The sequence below is a fragment of the Aquila chrysaetos genome, chromosome W (genome assembly GCF_900496995.4).
Source record: "Aquila chrysaetos chrysaetos chromosome W, bAquChr1.4, whole genome shotgun sequence".
NCBI classification, from domain to species: domain Eukaryota; kingdom Metazoa; phylum Chordata; class Aves; order Accipitriformes; family Accipitridae; genus Aquila; species Aquila chrysaetos.
This window is the reverse complement of record NC_054457.1, coordinates 1,871,746-1,894,902: the sequence shown is the minus strand read 5'-3', so window position 1 is coordinate 1,894,902 and position 23,157 is coordinate 1,871,746. Positions and strand designations below refer to the sequence as shown.

Genomic DNA, 23,157 nt, shown 5'->3' with positions numbered 1-23,157 from the left:
CCTCTTTGGAGCACGTGGCAGGTTGATTACATTGGTCCTCTGAAACCATCCCATGGGAGGAAATATATTTTGGTAGAAGTGGAGGTAGTATCAGGATTGTCTATGGCAACAGCCGTTGGCACAGCTACTGGAGACCAGACAGTCCAGGTTTTGCGAGAGTGGTTTGGTATTCTACCTATTCCTGAATGTATTCAAAGTGATAATGGGTCGCATTTCACAGCCACAGTGGTACAAGACTGGGCGCAAGGGGAAGACATCAAATGGGTGTTTCACACACCATATATACCCCCAAGCTAATGGTATAGCTGAGCAAACCAATAGCTTGATCAAAAGACATGCTGTGTCTCACGCCATAACTGGGACACACGATTACCACAGGCAGTTTTTACTATTAATAACCAGTGGGGAAATTATGGAAGTAAAAAATTTGAGCATTTTGTCCTACGGGACCATTAAGGGGCAATGACTCTATACCAGAGGATCAGAGACCCCAGTTCCCACTGGGGACATACATGGGCCAACCTGTCATGGTAAAACTGCCCTGCATTGGCATTGTTCCTATGACCTTAGCAAAACCCAGAGGCCTGCATGCCTGGGAAGCCTTAGATGGGAGCGGAAAGACTCACCGCATCAGTGACCGGTGGATAATCCTGGACTTCTAACCCTGTGACCCGGTTTTAAGACCAAGGCCTAGTTTTGTGCTTTCTTACAGGACAATGAAGAAACGAGACATTCCAGTGCTTCTACTGGTACTGATGATGGTGGCAGGCATGGATGGTAAAGATCTGGATGACAATGTCATGGCAAAAATTATGGACATCAATATATCACGAGCCCTTGAGCTCACATGGGAGCAATGTAACAATTATAGTTGGAGGTTCAGATTGGATGGGGGAGGAGGTTATACTCACGTTGTTTATAGTTGGTCACCAGGTGTGGTAAATGCTAGTTCGGTATGAAGCACCAGATGTGACTATATCCTCCAACTAACCCATGAGATCACGGGGTGGAGTTGGAATGGTACTACACCATGCCCTGAAATTCCATGGGGGCAACTGCATATGGTACCGAAGGGAACACCGATAGAGCATTCTAGAACTGAGTTTACAACTATCAACCTTAGCCAATGTTACATCTGCCAGTTTGGGACTCTTGAACAATCAGTTACAACATACCGGTTAAAATGACTATCCAAAATTGAGCCATATTGGATTTGATGCTACTGAAAGAGAAAGGTGTATGTGGAGTTTTGAACCTGTTGATGGACGACTGCTGTGTTCACTCCAAATGTGTCCATGTAGCTTCAAGATCAAATCAACAAAAGAAAGTGGCAAGAGATTCGGAGGTAATTGTTTCTGCACCAGGGACTAATTGGCTGGGAAAGGTTTTGATATGTTAGGATTTTCTTTGACGGGGTGGATGACCGGCCTTCTCCAATCTTTAATAATGCTTGTAGTTATGATTACTGTAATCTGTATTGCAATAAGTTGTATCAAACGCGCAGTAGTGAAGTCTGTACTAACAGTTAAGTATACTCCCTTAAAAACCTGTTCGTGTACTGAATATTCCTGTGTCAGATATTCCACTTTAATTCTAGACCAGAATGATGACCCACGATGAGCGTCAAATTCATCAGACTGCACTCCCTTTTAACTTTGGAGGCAACAGGTGACTGTACCACCACTCCAAGGAAACCAGTCGAATCGTGACTGTGGTCACAGGGTGGATTGTGTGGCAGTACCACCCCCACCACCACCCCACCCCCCCCCCCAACAGGAAACAAAACTTCTCCAGGCAGGGAAGAGAGGAAAAAAAACCCAAACCCTAGAGGCCGCAGGTTGAAAACTGAACTGACCGGTTGAGATGCGCCAGGTACACTGAAGTAACCTTTAGGCCAATAGGGATTAAAATGACCACAGATCAGATTATACAAGGGTATAAATGAGGTCCCGCCAGAGGACATTTTGGGAATCAGTCCTCCTCAGAGCAGCGAGTCTGCAGTCGGGGACTCTCCCCTTGGGTCGGGATGCCACCCTAGGTAACTCCTGCAGGTTGAGAGCCCTCATCTTTTAGGTGAGTGATATGTGCATTTTGAGTCATCATTTCTAAACCTTAAGAATTCTTAAGTCAGCTGTGTAGTACTAATTCCCCTTACATCATTGAGACTGTGGTTTGCAAATGTTACCGGAGTTCTAAGTAACTTTTTACTGAAGAATAAATCTGACTTTTAACACCTGTTGGATTTGATTGTGCATGCCTCCGTAACAGCAGCAGAAGATGAAGAGAGACTTCCCTCAAATTGTTTTCGGTACCGAAATGGGTGCTACTGCTTCCCAGGAAGTATCCTCCTGCTCTCCCATAGGATGCATCCTAAAGAATTGGAATAAATTTGGTGGGGATCCCCTGAAAAAAGATAAATTAAAACATTATTGTAATCAGTGGTGGCCACAATACCGATTAGAGGATGGTGAGAAGTGGCCAGAAAATGGATCTTTGAAATATAATACGATATTAAAATTAATGTTGTTTTGTCATAGGACTGAAAAACGTGATGAGGTAACTTATGTTGATTTATTCTTTACTTTAAGGAATCATTGGGATGTTTGAAAAAAAATGTGGCTTAGTAGATTCTAAATGTCAAATTGGTATATATGAATTGAAAGAAAAAAATGGAAAAAGAAACTAAATCTTGTTATACTGAATGTGGGGGTGGAAAATCTGAGACTGGAGAATATGAAGAGGATGTACAATTACTAGTATACCCCCCTAAGAATTCAGAGGCAAATAGTTTGTGTGATGAAGAAAGTGATAATATGAGTCCAGTCTCAGGAAGAACAAGACAGCAGAAACCTATAGTGCAGGCTCCCCTTAGACAAGCAGTGGGACCAGAATAAACACCAGTATATGTACATATACCATTTACCACCTCTGATTTGTTAAATTGAAAACAGGTGGTTGGATCATATCAAAGCAATCCTGAAGGCATGCATAGTATCCAAATTATGTGAAGTAAGACAAAGGGATAAAGAGACCCCTTCTGCTTTCTATGAGAGATTGTGTGAAGTGACACAAAAATGGACTGATTTAGATCCAGAAGATCCCAGCAATTTGAAGTTGTTTAATATGTTGTTTATCAGTCAAGCTGCAATTGATATTAGAAAAAAATTGCAAAAAGCAGAAGGGGCAGATGGAATGACAATTTCACAGGTATTAGCCATTACATATAAAGTATATAATAATCGAGATGAGGAGGCTGAGAAGGAAAAACGAGGATGGGCCAAAATTCAGGCATCCCTAGTAGCTGCCCTAAATGATGGGAGAAGTAAAGGGCAAGGAAGGGGACATGGAAGAAGTGGATTTCAAGGAAGGGGAAGAGGACAGGGAAGTTATGATAGAGAAAATTACAACGTCCCTTTAGGAGCAAATCAATGTGCATATTGCAGACAGGAGGAACACTGGAAAAAGGAATGCCCTAATCTCTCTAATGATAAGGGAAAGAAGAAAAAGGAGGCTATTGAAGTAATGACAGAAATCGGGTTAGACTGAAGGGGACCGGAGGAATCTATTAAAATCTCCCCAGCCGATCCTCTGGTTCCAGTTAAGCTGGGGAATAAGATAATAGATTTTTTAGTTGATAGTAGAGCCACACATTCGGTAGTAACTAGTTGTAAGGGACCCTTAAGTAAAACTAAAATAAATGTTGTTGGTGCAACAGGGAAAAAGACCTTAAGACTGTTTTTAAAACCTATGGAGTGTTAAATTGGTGATACTAAATTAACTCATGAATTTCTTTATATGCCAGAATGCCCCTTACCACTGCTTGGACGGGACATACTTTGTAAGTTGAATACACAACTAACCTTTTCTGAAGACTCTGTTCAGTTGCATATTCCTCCAGAGATGACTTGGAAAGCCCAGATATGTTTAATAACTGAAGAGAAACCTGATGAAGAAATGGATATTCCAGCAGAAGTATTAAATGCAGTTATACCTTTGGTGGTGTTACCGAAATCCGGAATAAAACTCCTTAACACCAATGTGAAGTTAAGCAGCAGGCATTTCGTTTATTGCAGCGCTGGGGACACGGGGGATCGCTCCTCCAAAGGTGTGTCCAACTTGGTATCAAAATCCATCAGTTTTTATAGACTTTTTCTGTCTGGTCATTGTTACATAAGCTCTTTACATAAAAATGCATACTATGCTCGCTCTTAAATTTAACCTTTATAATGATTGGTCCTTTGATTATATAACCTTATCAATATTCTTATTTAAAAATAATCATTGGTCAATTTCACTTAGCTCTACTGATTGGAATCTTTGATACTCAAATCGAGATGGGAAGGGTAAGGGGTTTCCAAGCAGCAAACTGGTGTCCATGACAGTTTCCTTAGTTTCTTGAAACAAAACATAGAAAAACCAGTAACTTCCTGGTGAGGTTTCCATGGTTAGCTATTTCAAACTTTAACAATATTAAGGTTCCTATAGTCACACATAACACAGTTCCTAAAGTTTCTATTGGCTACATTTCAAACTTCACAATCCTATACGTTATGCTTCACAATTTTACTTCTTAATCAAACCTAACACTTCTATGTGATTAAATTTTGATTTCTTTATCAGAATATTTGCAATATTTCCCCCCTTTGAAAGTTTTGAAAATCATTTCAATACTTTCATCTTTTCTGTTTGAGGCTACTAATTTTTTTTTTTTAGTAGTCTCACTTGAACAGACATTGTGTCACAGTTCATTGAAGACAGCCAAAAGTGACACAGATTATAACAATGATGGTAACTATCAGAATTATATTTTATAAAAGCTCAGTCAACCATCCAGCCAAAAAAAAACAAATCCAAAGTTTTGAACTATTTTGTTTAGCTAAAAACTTTCTATGTTTGATCTTAATTCTCTACTGTTTTGAGGTACATGTTTTATTCTGTCTATCTGATGATTTAGATCATCTGTCACGTTTGGTATGTGGATACAACATGAATCATTTGAAAGTCCAATGTACCTACATACTCCATGTTTTTAATAGTAGTAAGTCTAAAGTTAATTGATTTTGCAGTGTCATTTTACTTGTAGCTTGTATTTATACATTGAGTTTATTTAACCCACTTTGAGTAACATTAGCTAATGTTTCTACTTGGAATGAAAGATTGTGGAGAGTTATCTTATTTTGAAGAGTTGTTAACTGTGGTAAAAATATAGATTTTAATACCCATCCTATTTTAGTTCCAGTACTTGGCAATTGCCAGGTATCATCTTCTCGATTTACCCAATTCCACTATCAAGGCCGCAAGGGGGATTTCTTCCAGAGAGGGTATAGAGTTATTAAGTCAGAAGTCCATTATTTGCTTTTGTCCTTCATGAAAAGGTGAGTGGATCATGTACCATCACTACTCACCCAAACAGTTAACCCTAAACTTTCCACCTGTCCTTTAATACAGTCAATTCCAGGCCAAATTTTTTCTTCCATTATTAAGAGGGAACCAAGTATCATTTAAAATATTATTATAATTTCTACAAATACATCCCCATCTTAGGGCTTGAGCTACTGGATAAAGTCTTTGAATTTCTGGGTCAGAGGAGTTACAAGTATAAACTTTCATACAGTTCTACTTAGGATGCGTGATTTTCTCTGTCTAAACCAATCTAAATTTCCATAGATGGTCCTGACTCTGGGTGGATCTAACAAGGATCCTGGAACTCCAGTAAATTCTAAACAGCATTCTATATTTTGAATATGATCCCAAGTTCCTATCTGCACTTGTCTCCATGGTTTTGGCAATTGGCAGCCCCAAGGGGTGTTTCTACAAGTTTCTCCCGAAGGGCGATAAAGTAATTCTTTTGCCCATGAGGTGGATGGTTTGGTAATGTTATAATGCAAAATGCTATAATTCCTTCTTTCAAATTTAAAAAAAATAATTGCCTTTTAAATCCATCCAATTTAATTTGCTAAAATGATTCTCATTGTTCTACATCTTTTCTCAAGTTTTGGTTAAATTCAATGTCAGTACTCTCCATGGAACTAGATTTTCGGCTGACTGAAATCAGAAGGCAGGGTATTACTGAGGTTAAATTTTATATCTTTACAAAACTTTGAGTCAATTACAAAACTAGATTTATTTTAATCAAAATTACAAAGACAATTAATATCAAGATGAGTAGCTCTAACAATAATTGCTTTGTTTTGTTTATCTTATGTTTAGAACCCCTTCAAAAAAATACTCAAACCCTATAAAACACAAAAAGATTACTGCCCTTGACAATATTCCTAATAGCAACCCCAATATTATAAGCTTTACACAATTGTTTTCCCAAGTAGATAACATGAAACTTATTTATAGATTTTCAATTTCAAAGGACTGGTTTCTTTAGACTTCCAGTTCCCTGTTGGTGTTTTCTTTTTTCTTGAATAGTGAAGCCAAGGTCCTTTTCCCCAGACCTTTACTGCTGTATATGTTGTTAAAATGACTTGATACTGTCCTTTCCACTTCTCAGCTAGTGGTTCTGAAGTCCACGATTTTACATATACCCAATCTCCTGGTTGGAAGGGATGCGCTGCTGTGTCCAATTCTAAGGCTCCAGCTGTGGAGACATACTGACGAAGTTCTTGAAAAGAATTTTTTTTTTTTTTTTAAATCATAACACCCTTTTGTGATGGAAAAGGACTTAACTGCAAGGTTTAAGCAAATGACTTGAACTTCACTCGCAGACTTAACTGCAAGGTTCAAGCAAATGATTTATTTGAACTTCACTTACAGACTTAACACGCCACTATTGCAGGTTTTACAGATACAATGGAGGAATGCACCATTGCAATTTTTTTAGGCAAGAGTAGTACATTATTACAACCACAAGCGATTCACAGACAACCACAAGCACACACGCGTTTACAAACTTAAAGCATAAACAATATTCACTTACCCCTCCAGGTAAGGGCTCTCAATCCCAGGGAAGTTACCTCGACCAGCGTCCTGATCAAGGGGAAGGAAGGGTTTCCTTCACAAGCCAACTGTACAGTTGGAGAAGTGACTTCCCGATTTCCAACCTGAATCTTAGGGTTTTTATCCCCTGACTTGTGGAATGGGGTGTATGGCTATGTCTGAGTGGATTATGATATAGGCCTAAATGGATTATGTATATCTGAGTGGAGTTTCCCCTTATCTTTCCTTTGTTGGTCTGTGATTGTTTGAATACACAAGGTTGTCATTTGAAACTGAAGCTGAAACCCTCCAGGTTTTGGGTTTTTTTTTTTTACCTTGCTTCCTCAGGCAACTGAATAGTGGTTGGATTGAGACTCAGGGCATACTATTTGTTAAGGGATTTCAAGGCTCAGTTCAGGTTTTGGTTCTTTGAATGGCGCAGCCACTGCCCTGTTTACTCTTTAGGGTTTATCAGACAACCCAGGGCTAAGCTGTCTACACAGCTCCCCGTGAGTCATCTCTGCAGATAGACAGGGCCTCAAGGCAACCCAAGGCTGGGTTGCTTTTGTAACCCCCCATGAGTCGCCTGTGTGCACTAGACATGGTGAAACTCATTTGTGAACTATGAGCTGGACAATCCACACACCTTTAAAGATATATCTCCAAAGGCACTCAAGGTACTCGGAACATAGGACACTTGATATGGTCTTTCATATAACATTTCATAATGACTTAAATTTTCTTTCTCTTCTGGCTATACTCTGATTCTTAATAGAGCCATGGGTAATGCTTTAACCCATGTAAGTGGTTTCCTGACAAATTTTACTCAACTGTTGCTTAAGGGTATAGTTCATTCTTTCTATTTTTTCACTTGCTTGTGGTCTATATGGGGTATGATAGTCTCAATCTATAGATAATACTTTGCTCAACTTGTCTTATACTCTTTGCTATAAAATGAGGGCCATTGTCAGATGACATTCCTACAGGGACCCCAAATCTTGGTATTATCTCTTTGAGCAAGACTTTAACTACTTCTCTTGCTTTGTTGGTGTGACAAGGGAAAGCCTCAGGCCACCCAGTGAAAGTATCAACTAGAACTAGGATGTATCAGTATCCTTCTTTTCAAGGCAATTTTGTAAAATCAACTTGCTAATATTCTCCTGGATATTTTTCTTGTTTAATAATTCCAAAGATAATCTTATTACTGGTTTGGGGATTATTTTGTATATAAATTTCACATCTGCTTATAATTGTTTAAATAATCTTTGCCATATTTTACTTTCTGTTCTCCAATGCACTTTGTTATGTTCAGCTCGGGCAAGTTTTCTCATTATTGCAGGTGGGACTATTATTTGACCTATCGGTGTTACAGCCTATCCTGTTTCGTTTTTATTAGCCTGCAATTTAATAATTAATTCTTCATTTTTTTCATTATAATTTGGAGCATCTTCAGGTAAATTTACACTTTTCTCTAGAACTAGTGCTAGGATGCCTTTTTCTGCAGCCTCTTTCGCAGCTCTATCAGCCAATCGGTTACCTGTTTCAGGGACAGTCCTACCTGACTAATGTGCTTTACAGTGCATTATCGCGACTGCTGTTGGTTTTTGAATGGCTTCTAACAATTTCAGTATTTGTTCTGTATGCTGAATGGTGGTTCCTTGTGCCGATAACAGTCCTCTTTCTTTCCACACTGCTCCACGTGCACGTACTACTCCAAAAGCCGACTTTGAGTCTGTCCAAATGTTGACTCGCTTTCCTTGGCTTAGTTCCAGTGCTCAAGTAAGAGCTATCAATTCAGCGTTTTGGGCAGATACATTCGAAGGCAAAGCTCGTGATTCAATTACATTCTCAGCAGTGGTTACCGTATATCCTGATAAGCGTTTTCCTTCACGGATGAAACTGCTTCCGTCGGTATATAGTTCCTAATCCGTTTCTTCCCGTGGTGCATCTCGGAGATCTGGTCGGCTGGAGTAGACTTCTTCAATTGTCTGCAGGCAGTCATGTTCCAGTTCTCCTTCAACTTGATCAGCTGTTAAAAACACAGCAGGGTTAACGGTGGTGGTAGTTTTTAAGTAAACATCATCTTGCTCCAGCAACACCACTTGGTATTTCAGCATTCTACTAGGGGATAACCAATGCCCCATTTTCTGTTCTAGCACAGTAATTACCATATGGGGAACATAACATACACAATAATCCTTTGTCCTAGGGTGAACTTGCGAGCTTCTTGGATCAGTAGCACAGCTGCAGCGACGGGTCTCAAACAACCAGACCATCCCAGACTCACATTGTCTAATTGCTTCGAGAAGTAGGCCACAGCTCGCTGACTTGGTCCCAGATATTGGGCCAGGACACCCAGAGCTATACCTCTTCTTTCATGAGTAAAGAGTTCAGATGTCTTTGTGAGATCTGGCAGGCCTAGGGCTGGTGCCCCCATTAAGCCTGTTTCAGTTCTTTGAAAGCAGCTTTCCCAGCATCAGTCCAATCCATTGTTTGAGGTTTTGAGCTGCTCGTATAAAAGTCAGATCAGCAAGCCACAATTTATAATCTATAGGTGACACCACTCAACCATTCCCAGAAATGCTCGCAATTAATTTTTTTAGTCTTAGGTTGAGGGAGGCGACAAATTATCTCTTTTCTTTCAGTTCTTAATTGTCTCTGTCCTTTCAGGATTTCAAAACTCAAATAAGTTACTTCTTTCTGGGTTATTTGAGTTTTCTCTTTTGACATTCGATATCCACTGATTCCCAAAAAGTTCAAAAAGTTAATAGTTAACTTTGTACATTGTTCTTCTGTCTCAGCTGCAATTAACAGATCATCCATATATTTCAATAAGATTCCTTGATTATTTTCTTTCTTCCAAATCTCTAATTCTTGTGCCAATTGATTTCCAAAAATGGTAGGGCTGTTCTTAAAGCCTTGAGGCAAGACTGTCTATGTATATTGTGTTTTTCTCCCAGTCTCAGGATTTTCCCATTCAAAAGCAAAATGTTCTTGACTATTGGGATTCAAGGGAATACAGAAAAAAAGGCATCTTTTAAGTCTAACACTGTGAACCATTCTTGTTTCTCTGTTAGGGTTGTTAACAAAGTATAAGGATTTACTACTACCAGATGAATATCTTGTACTATTTGATTTATCGCTCTGAGGTCTTGAACTAACCTGTAATCTTTTCCATTAGCCTTTTAACAGGCAAGATTGGGGTGTTATATTTGGATTCACATTCTATTAACAATTTATACTTTAGAAATTTCTGTATTATCGGTACTAACCCTTTCTGACTTTCCAGTTTTAGGGGGTATTCATTCCTGGCTTTAAATCAATTCTCACAGGTTCTGCTTTTTGGATTTACCAGGAACTTCCCAGTCCAGACGATTAGAATTACAACATTATTTACTTCAACTGGTATAATCTTCTGCTTTCGGTAACCATCCTGTTGATGCAGAGGCTGACACTAGGCCTAGTAGATGCAGAAATAGAACGTATGTTTTGACTCAGTGTATTGTCAGATAAAGGACTTCAGAATTTGTTAAAAGATTAACAACTGTCTTCATAAGTTGATTTACGTAGACAAGCCAAGGACATAAGCCTGTGTATGTAATGATATGTCTTGTTTATGGAGGTATCCTGTGTGATAAGGGGAGATGTTCTGTCTTTTGTGATGTCTGAGCTAAAGTTAGGAGATAAGCAGAGAAGTTGTTTGTGAGGCCCAGAAGAGGAGCATACTGCGCAAACTCATACAACAAGGGTCAAACAGTGGACAAGTGAGGAAGACTATGGACGACCACCAGAGGACTCCGGACGACCACCAGAGACCTCCAATGCGCTTGCGTAAAGGACATTTACATATGCTAATAGCTTTTTGGATAACTAATGACTATGCATAACATTTCTCGGAAATCTAGTGAATATGTATGTAAGGCATGTATTTAACCCATACAGTTAAGCTCGTGGTTAAGCACGTTTGGAGGAGCGATCCCCCGTGCTTCCAGCGCTGCAATAAAGAATACTGAACTCCATCACCGAATGCTCAATTTGTGAAACAGTTCGTACACAACGTTTTCAGCTCCGTCTCAGACAGCCGGATCCCATAAAGACACGTATTGATGGGCTCTGAGAGGGATGTCATCCGAATACACATCGGGCCCCCCAATTGGTTTTGCATCCACTGCCAGAAATTCGTATCAGATACCCAGGACGTCACAAGCCAGGAAAGGATGACAGCGATCTGTAAAGAAAAACACTCAAACACTACTAGGTTAGGGCAGGACGAACCATACGACTAGGGATCCATTTCAGTAGCCCTTCAGGCATCTGTACACAGGCGTACCCCCGCCCGAGGCAACGCAGCTCAAACGGCCCATCCCATCGGCGTGTCTGAAGGATCACGCATACGGACCAACGGGTAGGGGCCTTTCTCTTTCGTACTCGTAAAATGTCGTTGCGCCGCCGTCTGGTCCAGGTCCCCCCGAATTGTCTGATTTAATGAAGTTAACGCAGTTAACAGGAGACGCTGTGTACGGAGAACAGGTGAGTTATCCCGTGACCAGGAGGGCTCCGCCTGCTCCCCCTCCCTAAGCCGATCTAGGAGGGTCTTTAAGGTTCGATGTGCTCGTTCTACAATGGCCTGGCCGGTGCTGTTATAAGGAATGCCATGTACAAGGTAAGGCGTTCAACAGCATACCGGCTATCTCCGTAGAAGAGGCTAGTGTCCATTCCCCTGCAACTAAGAGCTTACATGCGTTTAGCTATTTTACTACTGGTTGCACACATTATTCACGCACTGTCCACGCGCCTAGTTACACTTAATGATTGGTTATATCAACACTGTACACGTGCATAAACATAAAATATAATTGGTTATACTAACTAAAACATGCGAAACTTGTCTCAGTCTAATTGGTCAAGATAAACTGCCGAATTGAGGTTGTTTGTGCCAAGTTCTCTTTATCGTGGAATGTGCACCTGTGTTTTTCTAATTGGTATCTTTCTTATTTTTGTCTTCTTGTTTATTCTGTTCAAGGCCTTCTAAAGGCATCTGGAATGCTCTTGTGACCGTTAGCTAAATATGTTCCCACAACAATTCCCCCTTTTTCTTTAAAAAGAGCATTAACAGATCTAGTCACCACCATCCGCGAACTCAGCCCAGCAATCGGTAGGTGCCAGCTTTATGTGGGTGTCCCCACGGAGGCAACGATGGCCTTGCTGTACACCAACCCGATGCTCTTCGGAAAATCCTGGTATTTATACATTTGCAGAGGAACGGATTTCAGCACACGTGGCCAGCGGGTGCCAAAATTCGCCTCGGTTGCAACATGGGGAGCCTATGACGCATGCGCTCGCTGGCCAGGCGTGCTGCACGAGTCGTAGCCATCCTGTCTATTGGTTCATGGGCTTTGTGATGCGGTTGCAGTGCACAGAGAATCTTGACCTGTTATGTTGGCCAAGGTGACCTACAAGATCTATGAACACAATTAATTAAACACAGTAAAAGCAACATTATACCTAATAAAATACACAAGAATAAAAGAAACCCCAATTTTTAACAAAGATACAAACCAACTCCTAAGTCCCCATACCGCAGCTAAATGCTCTAAGCCGAAATGACAGCTTGCTTAATTGCGATAAAACTCTTGCAGCTCCTTCTTGCCTCTGCAGTTCTGTTATCTTGTTTATTAATTGTTCCACTGTCCAAGTTCCTCATGTCCATTGTTTCTCTGGTGGTTCAAAGTCCGTTCATACTGCAGCTGTCACGTACTCCGGCCCACTCATGCTAACTGCAGCCTACTTATTCTAACTCTAAATAATCAGGCTCAAAGAAATGTTCCCCTATTTTCCATGACATCTCCCACAATTTCCCCTTTTTGGTTGGTTTTTTTTTTTTTTTTTTTCAAGCCAAGTTACATGAAATGCTTTTGCAATCATACGTTCAACTATTTTATGATACGTGGTACAATCATTACAACTGCTAATATTACAATTAAAATAACTAAGCCATGCATAAGCAAATCTTTCAACCATCCCATAATTCCAAAACTTGCTAGCCATCCACTTAAACCTGTGTCAGTTATCATGAGCCCTTTACTGTGAATCATATTGATATCGGGTGTTAGTAACGTAAGTTGTCCGAGGCTACATGGCTTCCTGTTAAGTTTCGATGGAATTCCTCTCCCACGCTCTATCTCCACAAATTAAAATATCCCCACAGGTAAAGCAGCTGGAATAGAAAAAAGAGTGTGATATTCTGGAATAGATAGTTACACCAAGCTGTAGCATTTCTATATACAGGCAAAATAGCATTTATATTCTGACCCTTTCGAGTGGTGTTATAGATGTAATTAAACATCACACAGGCATTCATGATGACTGATCCTAACAACTCTAACTCTTGAGGTTCTTGCATTTCTTGAGGCAGGTGTGCATACAACAGGAAAAGTAAACATGGTATCTCCTTGCTGTAGAGCTTTTTCTCGACAGCGTTGCATCAAACTATGTGTATTTTTTCCCAAATCATTAAGTGAATCGTCACGGATTAGACAGAGGCATAGAGTTAGAGGGATTAGCAGGAGAAGGAGATACAGGCAGCGTAGTAAAGTCAGGTTCTGTTTTAAGTTCAGCAAACCCTGGAGAGGGAGTACCAGGCGATTGGGTTGGGGGGGGGGGGGCCGGCGGCGGCACGGCAGCGGTCCCGGCCGCGCAGAGGCCGTGGGAGGCAGCGACGGGACGGCCGCGGCAGGCAGCGGTGGAGGTAATGAGGGATATAAATGCGGCTCTTTTTCAGAGTCCACCCTGCCTGATGCAAAAGAATTATTATCGGAATCAGAATCCTGCTCCTTAGCAGCCTCCTTACAAACTGCCTCCTCAAAAGCAGTATCAGGTTGTATTGATATGATTTTCTCTGCTGGCTGTAAATGCACCAGCGCAGTATAAATAAATTTCCATGTCGACAACAGGATTTTAGCAAGCATTCGTGAGTCATGTGGAGTTAAGGTTGACCCAGAAAATGTATGGGACAAAACTGCCTGTGTAAAAGGAGATTTTAAACCATACTGAGCAATTGTAACTTTTGTTTCTTTTATGATTTTCCAATCAAATAGAACCCATTGATTAGGCCTACCCCCAGCCCCAATCAATTGACCGTGTACTGTGGTGGGCCACTCTGGGGGCCAGACATGAACTGGAATCACGGTAACATCTGCTCCGGTGTCTAACAGGGCTAGCAGACTAATGCAGGGTGGAAAAAGGGGTAATCCCACCTCTAGAGCGATCACCCTTTCCGGACGGGTTTTCTTGCTCATGGTCAATGCTATTTGGGCAGTAGGAGGAACTGTAGGAACTGTTGTTACATTGCCCTGTTCATGCCCCTCCCCTTCGGCGGTCAGTTCCACGGGAGCACTGTTTGATCCTGGGTTGTTGTCGCTGGGCCCTGTACAAAAACCGAAGGGGAGGGCCCGGCCCCCATCCCCCCCCTCGTACCGTTTCCCGACATCGGTCCCCGTTGTTTTGCACACCCCGGAGCCCCCTGCTGGATCTTGGTGCGGCATTCCCGAGCTCTGTGCCCGAGCTTGCCACATTTCCAACAATGGAGTTTGCCCGCCCCCACCTCCTGGGCCGACCCTCCGGGTTTGGTTGCGCAATCCCTCGCTATATGGCCTCTACCCCCACATCGGTGACAAGCGCCCGCACCCGCCTGCAAAACTTGTTGCAAGGCCGCCACTATCGGACGCGCTTCCCGGTGTTGCTCTCTCTCCAGTACCTGGCGTATCATGTCGCCTAGCGACGAACCCGCTGGCAAATGAGAGACAAGCGCCGCGCTCTGTGGGTTAGCTTGAGCCCTAGCACATTCAAGCACAATCGCCTCTTTAGCCGCCTCCGGAAGGTTTGCCGCCTGCACAGCAAGCTGAAGCCGATCTAAAAAGGCAGTAAACCTCTCGGCAATCCCCTGCCGAACTTTCACGCAAGGGGGGTCCGCTCTATCCATGGCCGCGACACGCCTAAGTGCGGCCAAGGCAGTTGTTGCGACCGCCGTAAAGTCACGTCCGCGTATGCCCCGTGCCTGCGCCTGAGGCGTTGCAAACCGTCCCTCCCCCATGAGCTGCCGAACCACCCGCCGCAACTCCTCTCATGGATACTGGGGGGGGGGCGCATCAGGTCCCGCTGGTGCCGCCCCTACAGGAAAAACCTCCGTCTCCGCCGCACCCTCCGTGCCCATGTCCGCAAAGACGGACCACTCTGCGAGCCCCGCTCCACGGTCGCCCGCTCCGTCTGACTCACTGTCCCCGAGGGCACTGTCCCCGCTGTCCCCGAGGGCACTGTCCCCGCTGTCCCCGAGGCGGCTCTTCATCCGCAGACACAGCAGCTCGCGCTGCCAACCAGCACGCCTTAGCCTCCCGTACCGCCGCGACCACCTTCTCTACCTTCCCCCAACTCTGCAATCGTTCAGCAGCTCTGCGCTCGCCCGCGAGCGCGGATTGGAGCAAGGACTCCCGAATCTCTCCCCAATTTGGGGGGCTCAAAACTTATCTAGGAGACCCAATGTCTCCCCGGTGCAGCAACCATTGGATGCATTCGCCCGTGGGGCCCTTCCTAATCGAATCGCGGGCACCCACCTCATCGGCTAACGCCTTTAATACCTTAATCGCTTGCGCAAGCTTCATCGTTGCCTGTGCGATCGATCACGTCGGGGTCACCATTATGTAGCATTGCTACATATCAAGGTGCCGCGATTAGATCACTGGTTGGCCCGGACCAGGGAAGAGACAGATAACACATACAGTGCGAGTGTCAACTTCCTCTTTTATTGCGCAGTTAATTCCTTTTATACTAACAACGGTAGTTGGGATTACTGATATGTCATAGGGAGGCGACGACTAGCCTTCTACCTTTCCGTGACATCGCGAGATCTTCCGAACGCCGTACCCTACATTCAAGGACAGCCAACAGAATCTCAAATGGGTCGGTGGTCGCAAAAGCAGCCCTTCAACTCAAATGGATCCTTCATTGCGCATGATCGGATGTAGGCAGTACTAAGATAATCAGTTGCAATCATTTTTATGTATATGTATACTAATCTGATTAATATGCAATTAGTTATTCTATATAACCTGTTTGTGCTAAAGCTGTGGCATGCACGCTAGGTGGAATTATCCCCCATGCATCCAGTGCTGCAATAAAGAATGCCTGCTTTCTAAAACTCCAAAACGAGTCTTAGAGAGTTTCTTCGACTGGCTTTTTGGTATCAATACCATACAGAACGTATGGACGTATGCTATCAGAACATATGTATTAGATAGGCGTGGTGTTTTAAGTGTAGTGTATAAGTATGGACTGATAAACCTCAGTAAGTGTGCTCGATTTGTGGAAATCTTCCACCTTGCACCCTGCGCAGAATAAAGCAATGTCTCCTCTCTAAACATACTTTGTGTGTTTCGGGAGTTACTTTCTGATCAGGTAACACTATAGTGGGGAGCACGGGTACTACTACTGCCGCCGACGGCTCTGGTACCTCAGGAGCCGCGATGGCGCGAGGACCCCTGCAGCCGCCATATCAGGGGGCGCGGGGCGAGCTGCGGCGGCTCGAGGTGTAGTAGTGGGAGTGCGTCAGCGGCGAGGGGGGGAGGAGGGGAGGCTGCTGGGGGAGATGATATCAGGCGCCGGACAGCAGGTCTGAGGGAAACCGGAAGTGAGCTGGAGAGCGCTGTGAACGCTGCTAGGGAGCCCGGTTTCCTCCTTTCTCCAATCCTGCCACCACCGCGGGAGACTGTCTGGCCGGCTAAGGTGAGGCGCGGCGGGGATGTGAGGGGTAACCTACCGGGGCGTCCCGCTTCTCCGTGCAGCGTAGCCGGGCCTGGCTAGGTAAGCGGAAGGACCCGGCGGCCGCTTGCTGCAGCCGTGGTAAGGGAGGCGGATCCGGCCCGCCGTGCCGGTCGGCGCTGGGCGTGCTTCCCCCTGGGAAGCAGGTAGTCGGGCCGGAGCGGCCGCGCTCTCCGCCGCGGCAAGCCCCGGCAGGCTCCGACGCCAGGTGTCCGCCTGCGCCCCTGCCGCTATCTCCCGCGGGTGCCGCGCTTTCTCCCTGGCGGCAGTGCCCGCCCTCCGCTGCCCTTCGCGGCTATCGCAGGGCAGGCTGGCGTGGCCGCGCCGAGCCCGCTGGCGTGGGGACTGCCGAGGCCGCGGAGGGGGGCAGATGCGGCTCCGTCAGGACTCGGGCGGACGGTGGGGACAGCTAGGCCCTCCCGCGGCGGGGGGCGGCCCGGTCCGGTCTCTCCTCAGCTGGGCCCGCCGTCCCTCGCCTCGCCTGGCTTCCGCCCGACGCGGAGCCCGGACGCCGTGGGGTGCGGGCCTGGGCTTGCGTGGTGCCAAGTTTTGTGTGAGTTTTCAGGAAAACGGCCACGTTTTGGCCCAGGCCACTCTGTGGTGGGTAGGGCCAGTCATATTTTGTGGAGACATCTATTGTAGCATTGCAATTTATGTATTATAGCCGCATACATATATAAGATCTATTTTATATATATATTTTTACACATATATATGAAAATAAAAATTGCAATGCTGCAATAGATGCCTCCCACAAAAGATGGCTCTGTGTGTGCATATGTGTGAAAATACACGTGGACACATACATTCTCACATACACACGCTCTCCTGTTTTCCTATATGATGTGTGGGGTTTTTAAAATTTTGAGGTAGGGTTGATTCTTTCCTCTTAAAACAAGGGGAAGCATTTTGGCTAAGATATCCGTTGACGTAGCATTGCTATCCTGCTTATGGAGTGTTAAATCCAGCCTGAGTAAGTGGGTTACTTTGGGAGCTAGAGGAAAAGGTTTTACTAGCATTAATGGAAAACAAAATATACTAACTCACTGGTTTTAGATATATATTAATGTCCTATTTAGAGGAAACAGAGTGATCTTTAAGCTATTTTGGGCTGTGGTGTTCTCAGTATTAATAATGAGAAATTTAGAAAACTACTCTTTGATGTGGAGACACTGTCCAGCTGATACTTGGTGTTGTGTGTGTGCATGCAAGAGAGAGGGAACTTTTTCTCCTTCGTGCTTAAGTTCAGATACTTGTTTTGTGTGTTGGGCCATGCCATTGGTCATAGTCTGGTGTATAACCCACCAGTTTTTAAGGGGAATAAGTATTGTGGAAGAGCGATCAGTATAATAAAAATCAGTACTGCTTCACTGGAGGACCTATAAAAGATTGCTGCAGATCAGACTGATTGTGGTCTCTCCTCTCAAAACTTCCTATGGGAACTGAATGCATCTTCTCTCTGTTTCTTTAACCACACCAGCACCTTTCTTGTTGTTTAATTGACCTCTGCTTGATTTAAATATTGAAGAACTTCTCACTTCTTGTCTTAAGGGTGGCTAGTAAGAAAACATTTTAGCACCTATTTAATAGAGGACAACATCAGGGCAGAGAGATGTTTATACTATAAACGTTTAAATTCAGGTGTTATTAACCTCAGTGATTATCTCAATTTCAATGCTATTTTATGAATGAAAAGCTGCTGGGGACTCTGATATAGCAGACTGGTGTTTTAAGTTGCTTCCCCATTCCCCTTTCCCCAATCTGATCTTACTTAGTATCTGCTCTGTGCGGAAGCACGTTTTACAGTGCCTTTCTTTACTGTTGTGGAAGATGAGTAATTAATATGGGATTCTACTGTACTTTTCCAATGAACTATCTCCAGCAATGCATGATCAAGACACACAGTACCAAGTCTTTTTGGAGTGTTTCATAACCTAGCTCCTTTACAAAGAGGCATTACTCTGACAAATTATTTGTAAAATACTCTTAATTTCTTTTGTATGCATATTAAGATAGATAATGTCTCTTCACTTTAATTATTAAAAATAGATTTATTTATTTTTTTACTCGTATTAGTATTGCAAAAATAACGCAACTCAGAACAAACTTAAAACTCTCCTTACTTATCCAAATATCCTATCTGTGCAGGTTGGTTTAAATAGTTGTAATTGCACACCTATTACAGTGCAGAATCTTTGCCAGTGAAAGATGGATGGAGTTCACTTCAGTGTTAAGGCTGACATTTAATAATGCTTTCGTTTTTATTTTTAAATGTGAAAAATGGAAATGTCTGATATGAAATCACTAAGAGAAGAACATGGAATTCAGTGGTATTAGAGAAACGAATCAGAGTAGAATAGCCCTTTACTTGCTTATGTTCTTAGGTATAATAAGGCTTGGTTTATCAGTATCTCATACCAATCAATGAATATCAAGTAGTAGTAATCATTTAAAGGTGTTACCAATTACATTTATAAACTTCAAATACAAATAGTATTATTAGAGCTGAAGTGAAGTGTACTTATGCTTATTTTCACATTGCTATTCCTTAAATATTTCTGTATTCAAGTTACTAGCTTCTCATTTCCTCACAGATAAATACCTTCCTCCAGCTCCACAAGCTTGTAACCTAGTCATCAAATTGTATCAGCTATACATTCCAGAAAGCCTTAGTTATCCTTTGATCTGTGAAACGTAAAGTTTGGGGCAGCTATTGATACCAAAAAGCTGGTTGAAGAAACTCTCTAAGACTCATTTTGGAGTTTTAGAAAGCAGGCATTCTTTATTGCAGCACTGGATGCATGGGGGATAATTCCACCTAGCATGCATGCCACAGCTTTAGCACAAACAGGTTATATAGAATAACTACTTGCATATTAATCAGATTAGTATACATATACATAAAAATGATTGCAACTGATTATCTTAGTACTGCCTACATCCAATCATGCGCAATGAAGGATCCATTTGAGTTGAAGGGCTGCTTTTGCGACCACCGACCCATTTGAGATTCTGTTGGCTGTCCTTGAAGTCTTTGTTCTTGTCCTTGTTCTTTGATCTTGAAGCTTAACGCAGTTTCATTCACATGTGGTCAGTTTCAACATTGTTCTCATCTAGCATACAGGAACATCTAGTCATAAGAGCCAAGAACTGCCAAACTTAGGAGTAACTAACCTCTACTAGTTAATTGCTTGGCTATACTTTTGTCTATTGTTTCAATCATAGTGTTAGTATAAGATTTCTAATGATTATTTACCAAATCTCACTTTTACAGTCACCTAGCAGCAAACCAGTTTCCATAGAAGGTACAAAATATTAAAACCATAAAAGTTTGAACAAACCACATGAAATGTATGGACATATGCTATCACTGTGGTAGAGATGCATGCTTTTCTTTGGAACTGTTTTCATCAGTGAATGACTCTTGGATAGTCGTTTTGTAAACTGTTTAAAAACAAACAAAAAATCTTTTTCATACAATAGAAATGGGTTTAAAAAAAAAAAAAAGCAAAATTCAACCCTCCTCCCAAACTTCTGCTTCCAGCTGTTTCGGTATGGATTAAACAATACTGAGTGAAAAAGCCTGCTTTAATGCGTTTCCCCTACTGCATTGTTTTAAATATGACCAAAGTGGCATATGCAGTGTCTTGATAGCTCTTCTCTGGCACTCTTGCAGTTTTGTTTGCTATTGCTGACTTTTTTTGTTTTGAATAATGGGATGTGACAGCATGTATTTATTTAGTCATTATAAATTTAGATGGTGTTCTCTAGTGAGCCTGAGATTTCAAAGAAGCTTTTAAATATCTCCCTAAAATATGTAAAAGGATCCTTCCTCAAAAGAGTGATGAGTTTTCAAATCTTCCTTAAAATCTCACTAAAATTAGTGAGAATAGTCAGGACTAACATATCTCTTTCTTTGTTTTCAAAGTTAACTGGAAAAATCTACCAATGTTCTAAATGATATATCTATATATACTTAAATGATTCCTTGAGTTGCAGATCTAGCAAGATGGATTTGTCTGAGTTGTGTACTTGTCCTGGTTTCAGCTGGGATAGAGTTAATTTTCTTTCTAGTAGCTGGTATAGTGTTATGTTTTGGATTCAGTATGAGAAGAATGTTGATAACACACTGATGTTTTCAGTTGTTGCTAAGCAGTGTTTAGACTAAGTCAAGAGTTTTTCAGCTTCTCATGCCCAGCCAGCAAGAAGGCTGGAGGGGCACAAGAAGTTGGGAGGGGACACAGCCAGGACAGCTGACCCAAACTGGCCAACAGGGTATTCCATACCATGTGACGTCACATCTAGTATATAAACTGGGGGGAGTTGGCCTGGGGGGGCGGATCGCTGCTTGGGAGCTAACTGGGCATCAGTCGGCGAGTGGTAAGCAATTGCATTGTGCATCACTTGTTTTGTATATTCCAATTTTTTTATTATTATTGTCATGTTTTTATTATTTTCTTCCTTTCTGTCCTATTAAACTGTCTTTATCTCAACCTGTGAGTTTTACTTTTTTTCCTATTCTCTCCCCCATCCCACTGGGTGTGGGGGGAGTGAGTGAGCAGCTGTGTGGTGCTTAGTTGCTGGCTGGGGTTAAACCACAACAGTACTGAACTGTTTGTTGTACAGCTATTAAAAAATAGCATTATAGTTTTTTGATTTGTTTTCAAATATGGGTTGTTCCTTTCTTGGTCCTGTACTTTATTTTTGTAGTAAAATACTATCCTATGATTTTATTATTACTGTTGAACAGGGGACCTGCATATTTACAGTGGCAGTGTCTCTCTCTTCTGCTTATGGTTAGAGATTGTTTATGGGCCCGGGTGAATTGAATTCACCGTTACCCTTTCTTCTAGGCTTCATCAAAACATGTAAAGTAAGGGTGGTTAAATAGGTTTCTTTAATTCTGTGGAATCACTGAAGAGGAAGAATAATCAGTAAAGGTGTGGTTTCTGTCGAATCAGTAGCCCCTGAGGCAGTGCTAGAAGAATACACCTTGTTCAGAAGTTCTAGCATAGTGGTGGCTGTGAGCCTGCTGCTGCACTGGCCTTTCCCAAGCACTGGATATTGATGAACTTTGAATGGTATGGAATGCTGCATTAACCATAACTGATTTTATACTTCTCATACACCAGATGTAAAAATGTGAAATGTGTTTAGGTTAGCAAATGTATTGCTAGAAGACCAATCTTTTATCTAGCTCTTTTGCAGGTAGCAAGTCCTGCAAATACAAAGGCTTTCTAGCCTGATAGCATTTCTCACAGCTGTTGTAGAATTAACCAGGAAAATTCATCATTTTGGGGAATTTGAATGATTTGTGAGTTGATAATAAAATAGTTGGGGATGTTAACAATAACAATGTAAATGTTATTACAGTGCAGCACAGATGACTTAAAGGATTTTATAATGTTGGGGTATTTTATTTCTTTTGATACTGTAGCATTGAGAGTTTATGCTGTCAACCTTTACTCTGAAGCTGCAGAAATGAGTTTTCTGAAGAAGCAGGAGTTAACCACCTGATTCCTGCAACTGAGGCTTAAAGCTGAACACTAATTTAGGATTAATATGAGTTAGCAGTGCTGATACCGTTCCAGTAATTTATACAGTACAGTATGGTGATATATTCAGAGGTATGATTAACTTGCTTATCTTTGTTCTAAACCCACCCCTAACAAGCAAGTAACATCTGTATTTCTAGAGAAAATAAGTTATTGAAGCTTTTAAGGCATTTTTTAAAAAATTCAAGTACATCCAGGACAGGATAGCTTGGGTACTAAGAGGTACTTCTAAGAGGCTTAAAAGTTTGAAGAGTACAAACATGTAATACAGTGCGAAGCAGGAGAAATGCAGTATATTCACAGAAGCATGTAAGTTCTTGGATGGATGTCAGGATGGTTGATGATGGAGATAAGGACAGGATGACACCAGGGAGGAGGTTGTAGGTGAATTCCTTTCCGCTATTAGAGATGTTCTTGCTAACATTCTCAGACATAGAACTTCAGTCCTGTGGTAACATGTTCACTGATAGCTAGTGAATGCATGTTAACGAATGTTTTTTATAATGAAGCTGTGATAGGTTGAACTAAACCAGCAGTGGTTATACCCAGACAATTGTGGGGAACAAAAATGAACCATCTGCAAGTACGAGACTGCTGAAAGCAAAGGCAAACACAGAGCTGCTCAGGAATGTGCTCTGTCTGCTGAGGAGTTTGCTAAATATTGGTTTTGATGGCAATAGGTATGGACAGCAGGGAGAAGTGATTCATTTTGGGGAAGACTCCCCTGAGATGCTGCCTGTTTGTGTGGTCCCATTGGAAAGCTTAGAGAAGAGTTGTGTTTTATACCAGGAGTGGAGAGTTGGATCCTTTTATGTGGATTTCATAATTCTGTGTTATACAAGTAAATGAAAATAAATTGTGG

The 23,157-nt window shown here is 42.3% G+C and overlaps 1 protein-coding gene and 1 long non-coding RNA gene across 3 annotated transcripts in view; both read left to right on the top strand.

Moving 5' to 3' along the window:
* Positions 1 to 4,771: 4,771 nt before the first annotated feature.
* LOC121232805 lies at positions 4,772 to 10,359 on the top strand. Its single transcript, XR_005931695.1, has 3 exons — positions 4,772 to 5,375; positions 5,668 to 5,712; positions 10,260 to 10,359. It is a non-coding gene; the product is annotated as an uncharacterized LOC121232805 (long non-coding RNA).
* Positions 10,360 to 16,567: 6,208 nt separating this feature from the next.
* Positions 16,568 to 23,157, top strand: part of LOC121232406 (soluble lamin-associated protein of 75 kDa-like) — a 42,797-nt gene continuing 36,207 nt past the window's right edge. For both annotated transcript variants that reach the window (XM_041121216.1, XM_041121217.1), the window contains exon 1: positions 16,568 to 16,704. The gene's annotated coding sequence lies outside the window, so the exon portion shown is untranslated. The remainder of the gene's footprint in view (positions 16,705 to 23,157) is intronic.